General features: G+C 37.1%; 1 protein-coding gene across 1 annotated transcript in view; it reads left to right on the plus strand.

Moving 5' to 3' along the window:
- Nucleotides 1-1,698: 1,698 nt before the first annotated feature.
- The window catches only part of LOC145986522 (aromatic-L-amino-acid decarboxylase-like), a 67,833-nt gene continuing 55,976 nt past the window's right edge, over nt 1,699-13,555 (plus strand). The window contains exon 1 of the mRNA XM_083120631.1: nt 1,699-1,822. The gene's annotated coding sequence lies outside the window, so the exon portion shown is untranslated. The remainder of the gene's footprint in view (nt 1,823-13,555) is intronic.

The raw sequence follows: 13,555 nt of genomic DNA on the forward strand, positions 1-13,555 counted from the left end.
ACGCATATCACGAATCAAAACAAGCTTCAGTGTAGACGACGCCATTTTGTTTCACCAGCCGCACCAGCTCTTGAGACTGGTGTAAATTGATGACGTCATGGTTTAACCTGGTGAAAGCTTTGGTGCGCCCTGGTGAAATACGGAAAGTCGAAGCGTGCATCAGCAGTGCACCGGCCCGTCCAGCGGTGAAATCTGGAAAGTGCGGCATGTGACTTTTTTTTTGTCGTCCGGCGATTCAGCTAAGATCATCTTAAGCCGGAAGTTAGTAGTCAGGTGTTTCCTCTCAGATGCATCTTGCAGTTGTCTGGCTCGCCGAATGCGGCCAACGACTGCAAGCTAAACCATGTAAATTGTACTCAGAACCTCCTAAGATTTCAAAGGACACATATGATGATTTGATGTCCCTTTGTCACAATATCTTACCTGTAGTTTGAATGCTTGCCGCATTCAAAACAAGACAATCTTGCTTGCAATAGTTTCTTAGAATTGACAAGAAAATATGATGTTCTGACAGTTGTGATTATGTCACTTCATAATATTTGCGACAGAAGTCCATATAGTTCGGCATGTATGTTTATCTTGATATCAATATCGGTTTGGCAATACCAAACATGTTCCAGTATTGTATTATGTACTTGAGGTTTATTGTTACTGTAAGTGTCCAGTATTATTTTGTTAATGGGTATGTGATCTATAGTACCATTCTTTCCACAACAGAATATTACGCACTAGCTAACTGCATATTGTAAGTAAGTCTCATGTATACATTCATGCCTTTGCAATGCTTTTTGTATTTAATGTTCTTTGGTGTATTTCCAGATTTCTTTACTTATTTTTCTGATACTGCCATTTACCATTAAACAGTTTACCATCTTGCTACTTCCATTATATCTTCTTTTAAAACTGTTTTGTAAGCATTAAGTCTAAATAGAAAGCTCTATAATTTGAACGGCCTGTTTCACTTAATTACCAAACTTTCTGTACTCTTCATAATCAAGCTGCTGTGACTACTTTGTACGTAACTCACTTATTCCCCACTTCATGGCATACTTTGTGTGATCTCCAGTTACGAGACAAAAAGGCGAATCTGTGGCGTAACTCAAAATATCTCAACTGGAACATGTTTTTCTCACAAGACAAATGGGCGTCTCTTTTTCCAACGGCCACCAAGCCATTATTACTGATTTGCAAAAATGCAAACACACTCACCAAAAAGCACGGCCCTTTAGCTATATGTATGCTTCGACACATTTCAATACCCCTGGAAACAAAAGTACAATCAATAATAATGTATGATCAGAAACTTTACAATCCTCTACTGAAAAATCAAGAAAACTGAGATACGCCTCTTTGTCTCGGTATTGACGAATTTTACGCCGAGTGAATAGAAATCAGTACAGCATTTTTAGAATCATATAAGAAGCATTTCACATTGCATGTTTGAGTTATTCATTAGAAATAAATAAAGTAAAGTACCTCGTCACACATCGGAGGTAAAGAAATATATGTGTGTGAAGCTTCCGTATAACTTTCTGTTGATATTTTCCAAGAAGATAAAATTATGTTTCCTACACTATGACAGAACATGTTAGAATAGTGAGATTAATGACAGCTAGCTGTGACAAATCTCCCCTTATAAGCGTGTTAGATTCGCGTCGTAAAATTTTACTCTTAACAACTTGTTTTGCTGGTGATTATGTTCGAGGTAGGTGTTTTTTTCGTAACTACGTATAAATTTGATGGATTTGAGCACATTAAGACCGGAGTCGCACGTTGAAGTACATTAGGGACATTGATCCTGTAACGTGCCCACAGTTACAAGGTATGTTAATTCTACGCACTGTTTGTCAGCTAAGAATTCATAACTCCAATTTCTAATTGTTGAAGTACTGCATTGGGGGTCCTTTTATTTCCATTGTCGTGTTATCTTATCTGCTCTGCGCTCCGCCGTTGCTCATTGCTGTTTAAACAATTGGTAAATGCTTTATATCAGCTGTGTTTCACTGACATGTATATTTTCTGGCGATTTCCTAGTTTAGGGTTTTTAATAATAACGAAATGGGTAATCTAAATATTCTCAGTTAACAATATGTAAATATATGTGGTTTGCTACGTGTAAATCTGTGACGTAGCAAGTTATATCAGCGCCACCTGCATTTCCTATATAAGAAGCTCACACGGGCCGAGAGCTCAGTCTCTTTTTGGCTCCCAGATGTCAACTGGCAGACATCCAGGGAAATGCCTACTTGCTAGAGAAGCCCAGCAACAGCAGTGGAGGACTTGTTTCCCAGGATTAAACCCCGGCAATCCCCCGATCAGGTCCCTCCTTAAGAGATGAAGCCCTTAACAACCCGGTTCCCAGGAGCAATCCTCGGGAAGCCCGGCTGGGTCTCCATTAGGACTCTGGTTCCCAGGTTCAAACCCCGGGTAGTCCCCGACCAGAGACCTGTAATAGATGGGTCCCGGTAAAGTTCCGGTTCCCAGGCTCAAAACCCGGGTAGCCCCCGGTCGGTTCTTTCTCTCCCCTTTTTAGTTTCTTTTAGTTTAAGGAACCGATTCCCGAGTTCAAACCCCGTGAAGTCCCCGGTCGGTTCTTTCTTCCCCTCCTATTCCTTTTCTTTAATAAGCATATGCTCGGAAGGTAGGAGAGGAAAGGTTTATCTTTGAATTAACCAGGGAATGCCTCAAATGGGTCAGACGTCTAACTGAAATAAACGTGTTTTAAAATTTAAATTAAGATTCGCTCATCTGGTTAGGATAAATCCAGTAAGGTTGTTATTTGGCGATGAAATGGTTTCTAACTGAGATAAATTTGTCAGAGTTGTTTAGCGCCTAACCGAGATAAATATGTTACAGAAAAGGGTGTATTTTTGTCACCGGGTTAGTGTAGAGCCCGGATACATCCGTAGGAGAAAGAAGTGTTATGTATCCCTTTCTTGTTAAATTCCGAAAACCTGTTTTAAATCAGCTTAAATATGTAATAAATTTTTCTCATCTTTTGGAACTTCCATATTTCACTGTTTAGCTAGTTACCTGCGTCCTGGTCACCTTATTGGTCACTTACACACCCAGCAAGCCCTGAGGTATTTTAGAATCTTGTGTTCTTCGACTGTTTATTTATGCTAGCAATCATGGGTAAACTTTGCAATGCCGCCCACTTTGTTAAAGTGTTTAGAGGGTAGTAAACGGCTCTGCGCAGCCGGTGAATAACAGGTGGTCGAAGTCAAGTTAAAGGCGTAGCAATCCACATACAATGGGGCATTTGCTAGATAAATTTATCATTTTGAAATCATACATAAGACATTCCACATTATGTTATTCATTAGAAATATACATTTTTAAACATACATATATATATATACACACACACAAAGTAACTTACACAGCTCGTAACACACTACGATTGGGATTCAAAATTACATAATATGAGTACAAAAGAAGTGTGAATTGGACCAACGTGCTATGTAATAGCCGTTCAATAACTATTTTAAGCTATTGAATTATTCTGTTTTTAAAAACTGCATGAAGCAGCTCAGAACATCCTTCAATTGAGACACAAAATGTCAATATATGGCTATAAAAGATGTGATTTTGGATAATCGTGCTATGTAAACATTCTATTTCATAGTTATTTCAGCAATTGAACTATTCTGTATTTTTAGAAACTGGGCCTAAAAGGAAACGTTTACCACTACTGCTGCACTCCCGCCCCCGGTAATTCGCACACTACAAATATACAGAACAAGACCACAGAGACCAGGCCTTCGGAGTCTAGAGCGTACTCATGGTTCATATCACCTGATTACGTTGAAAACGCAGCTTTAACTTTTAATTCCATATATTCCTTCTACAGTACCAACTGTCGTGGGAACGACAAGCACGATGTTGTCGCCATTTTTTACTTAGTTTATGCAGATTACAACAGTATCTATGTGTATACGTGGTGTACAACTCAGTGGCGCAACCACAGGGGGGACATTGCCCCCCCCAACCTTGGTCGGAAATGAGTTCTAGGAGGAGCAGGGGGGACAAACATTGCCGGCCAAGTGTACCTGCAGGGAACAATCACCACCCACCCACAACTTCAAATTTTATGCAAATATAAACACCTTTCGTAAAATGTTCTTGCTCGCTTCGCTCGCAATACCTGCTATTCTTCGTCTTATCAAGTTCAGTCCTGTTGCTGGGCGAATGAAAATAAGTTGTAAAATTGATTGATTGATTTGTGGTTTTAAGTCCACTTTACGCACAGAAAGGATAATCGGGCTTGGACCTACAGTTTAAAGTGGGATCGAACCACTGTGCCATCTGCCTCCACCGGGAAATTATTTGCGGCCTATTAAATCAAAATTGATTTCAGCCTGCAAAAAAATTGGATCCAAAATTGTTCTTGCTCGCTTCGCTCGCGATGCATCGTTGTTCTCTGTAATGCATTGTAAATTCCCAGACAGAGAAATAAGACTTGTCTTAATTGATTTTGTTTAATATGCATGAACAATTTGTTATGCTCTATTTCTCTTCTGGGGAAAATAACCTGCCTTGACTCGACCTGTTACTTGTTTCGTTACTTCCCAGGGCAAAATAATTAGCATAACACTTAAAAAAAACTAACAAGAACGGTTCGATCGAATTATAAACATAGTACCATATTCTTTACCATGTATATTAGGGAAAAACTGACTTCCATTATCTCAATGATACCCAGACATTCAGTTTAAAAATATATAAAAAGACTATTTATTTCGTTGATTAAATATGTACAAAGAATTACATATGAAATAACCCCCACATAAGAAATGACATGATCCTCTTTAATTGAAACACTGGAATATATATACATACATACATACATACATACATATATATATATATATATATAGCCTATATATATATATATATATATATACAGAGAGAGAGAGAGAGAGAGAGAGAGAGAGAGAGAGAGAGAGAGAGAGAGAGAGAGGTAGGTTCGTACGCTGGCCTAGACCAGCAGTACTAGTTCAAAAATGTATCTAGCTTGTCACAAGCATACATGACATGTTTCTCTAATTCCTTCCCTTTCTTGTTTATAATAAAAATTGCCTCGCAAAAATAGACTAAACTTGAATGAAATTACAACACTTAATTATGCGTTATTCTTGTAAAAACAAAACTGCGGTGATTGTATTTCCACTCTGTCACAGTCCCTTTAATATCAGATTAAATAAAAACCGGACACCTTGACAGTGTTGAATCAACAAATTTAAACTAATACTTTCACGCAACAAGTTATTTAGTTTTTCGGACACGCATAGACATATACTGTACTTGAAATTAAAGTGTCCCTTAATTCCATCGGATACGACGTTTCTATAATAATAATAATAACAACAACAAATGCCTGCCGAAAACTAAGCGTTGGGTTGTCACCAAACGAATCAAGAACAAATGCGTGGACTTATCTATGTATTTCGATGAAAGCAAATGGTTGATCCGTGTCCGCTAGTCATTTGACTAGCCCCGCCACTCTACCGGCACCAAAGAACCTTCCAAAGGTGTCTCCCTCTTGCCCGAAAAACGTAAGAAGGCCAACCCTTGTTACTCAATCTGTTCTCTTATATAGGCGATTCGAAAGAAAAACAGTAAACGAAATTTTTTTTAACCCCCCCTCAGGTTGAAAGGACAAGATTTTAAAACTAACAGCCTTCTACAAGCTGGATTTCACTGTCACGTAGGCAATCCCTACAGTAAAACTAATAATAAAAAGGATCTTGTAGTGATTCTATCATTACAAATTGTTTTGAGGAAAGGGAGCGTGCACATTTGAGACACAGTTGATGTATTTTTTGCTGTTGGTTTATTATGAAATAAATGAATTGATTGTGTAATGTATTTAAATAATATATGTTATGTATCAATGAAACTTTGAATACGCACACAATTTAGTGGCCACATTGCTCCATGTTGCATATATGTGAAACATATATCGTGCATGAAAGTTATACATGTTAATGTAAAAAAGAATTATATTTAGAATGCATTTATCAAGTATTTTCTGTCTTTCAAGAATAGGGTGTGTGCTTCTTTTTAATTATTAATGTGAAATTGAACTTGTTGAAGAAATAATTAAAATAGTTTGTTCGAACACAAATGCTTTAGCAACAACTTCTACCTCCTTTTTGCATAATTTAAGAGGGTAATAACGTCTTTGATACTACTAATACTAATATTACTACTACTAATGATAATAATAATAATGTTGTTGGTCCCAGGTTCGAATCCCGGCTTGGGCATGGATGTTTCATCATATCATCATCTCTCATCCCCAAATTTGCCAAAAGTGGCACAATAAGCGAAGTAAAATAAAGCTAATCAATAATAACAATATTATTATTATTATTATTATTATTATTATTGTAGTAGTATAAAAGTATATAATATAAACCCGAGAAATGATGAACCCCCCTCAGGCAGATTTGGCTACACTTAAAACTTGCTCAACATGCCCATATGAGCTTTTTGCTCAAGTGTGGTACTCCGTCTAATCCAAGATTTTTGTAAAAATGCCCTCGGGAAGTTCCTGTGAAATGATGAGCCCCCTCAGATTGATTTGTCCACACTTACAAAAGGCACTTCTGTCAGATTGTTGTCCATAAGCTTGTTACAAATATGCCCCTCTTGATATTTTTTTTGCCCACACCTAAAACTAGGCCAAACGTATTAACACACACACACACACACACACACACATATTTACTTCCGGTCCACTTCCGGTTTAAGTTCAATTGGGCACCAGGCTCAAATTGTATATCTAGTATTAAGATAATGTAATTCTTCTAGAATTGCTCTGTGACTCTCTCATTTCTTACATCATAAACATATGATTTTTCACCTATAAGAATAACACTACATATGGTGTCATCAGGGAGTGTTTCGTGGAATTCACAGATAATTTTAATGTTTGTCCTGTCATTTATCACAACTTGTTTCCTTTTTGAAGTGTTGATGACAAATATGGGTCTCTGTGTTTTGAATTCATCTGGTGTGTAATACATGTCAGTATTGCCAGTAGTGATCCTCTTGTATGCTGTAAATGCTTCATATAATTTAAGAAAATCATCCTTGGACATGTTTAAATTATAATTTTCTCTAGGGAATACCTCATTTCTGCCATTTTTAAGATATATGTTCTTGATGTTGCAGTTATCAAATTTACTTGATTTTTTTTCCTGATTATTGTGTCTTCCAGTCTGAAACAGTACCACCACAAAATCCGGCATGTCATATTGTATACTGGAGAATTAATTTGTAGCATCAAACTCATAATAGGTACCAGTGGCAGGTTTCTGTACACATTGATATGTATAAAATTGTAAAGGAATCTGTGGATTTTTTATTATATCTGCTTTGTATTTAAGAGCATAACTGGCTTCATATTCAACAACCGGGATTCTTAGCTCCATAGTCTGAATAATGCATTTGCCTTCATCAGGTAGGGTATTAGGCAATGCTTCCCCGGTAGAGTTTATTGCACTGTACCTCATCAAAGCATTATTATCATTGGCAGCTCTTCTAAATGTGATTCTTAAACCACCCTTCCACATAATATCTTTGTAATCTGAGAAGAATACTGGCAACAGGCGCATAGGGAACAGCACTGTGTGGCTCTTAGATATAATTTTATCACCAGCCTCAAATCCACCTATTTTGTAGTAAGAAGCCTCGGTTTTGGATAATTTTAGTGTGGCCAAAGCTGTGGAGGTAATGCCGGGATAATCCACTCTGTTTATAACAACACCATGCTTTCTGATCTCAATTTCAGAGAACAGATGCGGCACAAAATTGTCTACCAATCTTATATTTGAATTTGCCGGATAATCTGTTCCATCGAGCTTTACAACATCAAATTTGATGTATAGATCTGCTCTGTGGGGGTGTATAAAGCCATCCCCTACATCAAGATCAACCTCAATCTCTGTGTTGGGTTGATTTAAATTTGCAAATGTCCTCCTGTTTGGGGAGAATGATTGTAGCTCATAACTCTCAATATTTTCCATTTTTTTGTATGTATTTTTATTTAAATATTAATCTCTATGATTGCAGTTGTTGTGGCTCCAGCAAAATCAACTAATTCCTCTTTTTCATTAGTGAACATCAACTCAATGTAATCTATTCTATTATGGCACACAGGAAAATATAATGTTGGGGATGGAGTGTAGATGATTGGCTCCATAAATTCAGAATTAGGTTTGAATGTTGCAATGATGCCAGTTTGTTTGTGAGTGCCTATGCCATTTGATTTGGTGATCATACCCCCGGCTACATTACAGTGAATATTCAGAGTCTCTATGGCTAAGAATTTAGGTATATTAATAGCAGTGTGTTTGATGGCTGGTTCAAGTTTTGTGTTGTTCTCAAAGCCCAACAGCTCTCCTATAGTACCCAGATCCACTGTTTCTGTAGCAGATACAATCTCTACTCTGTGAGTGACAGAATTTTGAGTTAATACTATACCTCTGGGTAATTGAGCATTTAGAGTGGACAGATTATACTGCCCTGGAGTGATGACAATTTTTTGATCACCAACTGCAATTTTGTTGTTGTGGTGTGTAATATTAGGGATCAAGTACATGCCATAAAATGCTCTGAGAGCTATTGTTTTGGGATACACTATATCATCATGTAATTTGAGTTTCAATATTGAATTTTGGCTGGTGAGATGGAATACCCCCATGATGTTTTAAATACCACAGGGCCTTTTGAAAATTTTCAATTGATGGTTTATTTATTTGAGACATATATCTAAGAACAGATAAACACAAATGTCCACAATTAACATCTTTGAAGTTTTGAACACGGGCATTATTGTAATAAAGATTAGTTGATTTTAGATATTTTATTAAATTTTCAGTTGGAACACCTCCAAATGAATCAAACACAAATGCCTCATTGTTTAAATATTTAAGATAACAAATCCAGTGAGTGCCCTGATTTTTGTACTTATCCAAATTAACAATGCCACACTCTTTGTTGAGTGGTTGTTCTGGTAAAGAATCAGACATGTACACACCTCTAAAATTTTTGATGCCCAGTGGCTTGATTTAAGCTTCAATATCTTGGTTTGTAAGCGGCTCTTGTTTTTTTTAAACTTATTCATGGCTCTCTTAACACCTTTGCCTTGTTTCTCCATGGCCAGGTTATGGCGCTTCAATTCATCTAATTCTGCCCTATTTTTCTTGGCATCTATTACTGTTTTTGCTATGGCAGCTGATCCCCCAGCCAAGCTCCCAACAGCCCCAAGTGCTGCTAAGATGGCCGGGATAGTAAATATGAAACCCCCCACATGTGATTTTTTCTAGATTGTTGTAATTTTTTTTAATTGGGGGGTACTAAGCAATAATTTCATACCATGGCCCTTGGCAAGACAAGAATTTTTTTTCTTGCGCTGCTTTTTGGTTAAAAGACTATCAATAGTTTTAAGAGATTTAAGACCTGCATAAGGTATTTGATACATAACACCCTTGGCCGTCATCCTAGGTTTATTATATATATATTCACAACCCCCACCCCAGTTTTTGTTTGGTGTTCATAGCTATGGTGGTTCCCAATGCTGCTATTCTCTCACTCAAAGAAGCATCTTTGCTTACAAATCTACCAAATGCAGCCTCTTCTAATTTTTTGTCTGCAACATGTATCTTGTCAAGATCAGAATGTGTGTTGTATGCTATGTCATGGTCTCTACAAGCAGCATCTAGGGGATTAACACCAGGATCACCTCTGTTTAATCTATGCTCCAATTTTGTGCCTGGACCACAATACTGATAGCCTGGAATGTGTAGTTCAAATGGCAGCTTGTTTATAATGTCATTAACCAGTCCCCGGCCCTCAGAAATATTCCAAAATTTAGGTGGTAGAGTATTAATAATTTTTATAAGATATCCAATCCCCTTAGTGTCATTCACTATAAAATTAGACAATTTAGTGCTTATCATGTCCATAATTCCAACCTTTTCATTGTAAAAATTGTGGTTGCCAGCATTTTCCTCCCCAGCTATCACCAGCAACCTATCTACAAGTTTCCTGACATCATCAACCCAGACAAATTCTTTAGGCAGGGTGTTGTATTGTTTGATTCCACTACCTGTCTTGATTTGTGACCATATGGGCTTGATTAAGTAGTTGTATTTTGCTCCACTGCTAGACTTAACTCTTTTTTGTGTGGGATCATTGTTCTGGTATAGAGCATCTGATTTTATTAATACTTCCTTGTAGTGCTCATAGTCTTGATCTGTATAGCTGCCAGGCCTTTTCCTAGTCATCAGTTCCCACAATCCAGGTGTGCCAGGATATTTAACAAAACCACCTTTTTCTCCAAGATGAGATTCTGAATATACAATTAGATCATCTCCCATAAATGTTACTCTAAAATTGCCAATTCTATGTATGATGCTACCATCACGCTCTGTGTCGGCATATAAGCCAAAAACCTCATCTTTGTTGTCTTTAGGTGTGCTTAAATATTTTTGAGCAAGAATACCCAATTCAAAAGGATCCTGACTAGCTTCAATTCTTCGAGGAGCAACAGGACTAGGTGTGTGAATACTGGAAAGTGGGGTGATTGGATAATCTAATATGTTCCTAGCAGCTACAGGTACAAGCTCTGTGATCAAATTTTGATTTTGCTCTGTAACAGTTTTGATATTTTTACCTAATTCACTAATAGCATCAATAATAGGCTGTTCTGTTTGTTTGTGTTGTTCATAAATTCCTCGGTTCTCTGATTTCCATCCCTTAAATCTTTTTACAAGATAATCTCTTAATTTAAGATCATCAATGATTGGCCTTTTCATGGTTATTTATATATGTTTCAATGTCTAGAAAATTGTTGATTTTATTTCTGTATTTGCCACTATTGGGTTTTCTTGTCATATCAATTGTGACAAACCCATAACTGTCCTGGTTCCAGCACCTACAGCAAAACTTGGAAAAATCATTGTAGCTCAAGTCCCCACCTACATATTCATCATGTATGTGTTTGAGGTTGGTATGATCTTGATGAAACACACATATAAAATTGCTGTTGTCTCGGATCAGCTGCTTCGGTATTTTAGAAAAAGTCTGTGCCAGGTAGAAGCAATCAATGTTTTTGTGTCGGCCCTGTGTAAAGAAATTTCTAACCTTGTTTTGATTATCCAGTATAATGTCATCAAACACAACAACAGTATCCAGTATAATGTCATCAAACACAACAACAGAATTATCGAGACATTCATGAAGTGGCTTAACATCTGATTCAAAAGTGGCTATATCCAGTCCATCATATAGCTTCATCAGCTGCTGATATTTTAATTGTTCCAAGCTCTTAGAGAAAACATACAAGTGCCTGTTTTTCCAGTCTAACCAGTTGGGTGCCAATAAAAAATTATCAATCATTAGTGTAGTTTAACCACAAGCTGATGGCCCAACAATAAGACATCTAATATTATCAGGCAGCAACTTGCCATTTCTCTTAATCTGCTGTTCAGGTTCTGGCAGCCTTTTTATAACATCCCAGGTGCTCATATTATCACTTTGTCTGCATCGATCCAGCTGTGTTCTGGAAGTCCTAGCCATTTGACAAATAACTTGTTGCCTTTTCTGCGGATGATTTTTTCTAAGAGATATGTGTCACGCTGCTTAATTTTGCTGAGTTGTTCTTCATAGAATCTGCCTTTGAGAATTTCTCCTCGGTGGTCTTTTATTATATATGTGTTAAGGGTCCCAGGTTTAATTTGAACCACTGTAAATAATTCAGTGCTCCAGTTTCTTGTAAAGCCTCTTTTGAATAAGTGCTTATATTTGCTGATTCTTACTTGATCACCCACCTTGTATTTGGCCTTTCTTGTTGTTGGCTGGTATCTAGGATAATAAACAGTCCTGATCAATTTTTGCTCATCAGATGAAGTTACTTCAGAGGGTTTCATGTTGATTGTGGAATGGACCGAGTTGTTATATTTATGTAGAAGTTCTGGAAGAATATTAAGCCATTTATAATTACCTTGAAGTGTAAATTGTTTATACATAAGATTTTTTAGGGTTTTGTTGAATCTCTCTACAATTGAGGCCTTGAGATCACTGTAACTCGAATAATGTTGTATTGACTGGCTTTTAATAAATTGTTGGAACACAGAATTATAAAATTCTTTGCCATTATCTGTTTGCAAATAGCGCGGTGATCTTCCACTCTGATTGATGATTGAGGCTTCTGTAACACATTTTCCAGTCTTGGATTTGAGTGGCACAGCCCAGGCAAATTTTGAAAATGTGTCTATTACAGTAAGTAGATACTTGTAGCCCTTGTTGATTTTGTCTAAGTTTTTCAGCTGTCCACTTGCCATCTCAATCAAGTCGCTCTGCCATAAATCATCTATGCCTTTTGTAACTACTGGCTGTCTCTTATAATTATGTCTCGCTTGTCTGTGTAATTCATCAACAATAATTTGTCTAGACATAATATGTAAACAGGAATATTGCAACTATAGGGTGTTCAGCAGCTGATACTACAGGATTTTCTAAATATAATTTGTCTCCTATTTGTATATGAAATTCCAGAGAGCCATCATCTTCAGCATAAGATGTTTCTAATGTATTGGGATCTGTAAAATCCTCTAACTCTACACTGGTAATTTTTGCTTTGTTGTCAGCATTTGTTATTGATAAGGTGGGGTAGTGGTGTGCCTGTGGTTGAAGCCAATATTTGATCTTGATTGGTCTCAGTGTGCCCCCAACAAAAACTGGTAATAAAATTGTGCAGGGGACAGCATATATATTTTGCCACCTGGTGTAAATGGTGAATCATATTCTTTGTTGGGGATGCTGTACAATTCAAGAATTACTGTATGTTTACGATTCTCGATTATGCCTGTTATTTCTTTTTCTGCTGTAAGCAATCTGCTTGTTACAGATTCAAGGTGCTCATTGATGGTCCTAACAACATCATCATGGCCTGGCTTGATTTTTATGTCCACAACAATTTTCTTGTATTGTTGCACAATCTCTTGAAGCTGGGTGGCAAAAACAGACAGAGCATTTGCTTGATTGGATTCCATGGTCCTTAGCTGTTGCTTGATATTAGCTACAATTTGTTGCAAATTTTCAATAACTGCCAATTTTGAATTTTGAGCAGTAAGATCATGGACTTGTCTTCTGATATCCTCAAACAGGGCATGCAGTTCATTAATATGTTGATTAATTGGTAGAGTGGCCACTGTCTGAGTGAGTTGTTTGATCTCTGTCTGGATATTCTTGATATCTTCTGATTTCAATATGCGATTCACAGCTCTCTTAATATTTTTAAGTTCCTGTGATGTAGGCAGATTTGATACAGTATTTTGCAAAGATTCAAGTGCCAATTTTACATCATTTAATTCAGAAGCATCAACCACACCACGCATAGCATCTTGGAGCAGGGCTATATCAGCCTGAGTGGGTGTTGATTGTTGTAAAATTTCAAGCTTGTTTGGATATCATCGATCAAGTGATGAAAATGAGATAGCTCAGATTCAGTGTTGAGGTTTTCAAGCTTTGTGATCTGTTG

Source organism: Lepisma saccharinum, chromosome 4, assembly GCF_977018435.1.
Source record: "Lepisma saccharinum chromosome 4, izLepSacc3.1, whole genome shotgun sequence".
Taxonomy (NCBI): domain Eukaryota; kingdom Metazoa; phylum Arthropoda; class Insecta; order Zygentoma; family Lepismatidae; genus Lepisma; species Lepisma saccharinum.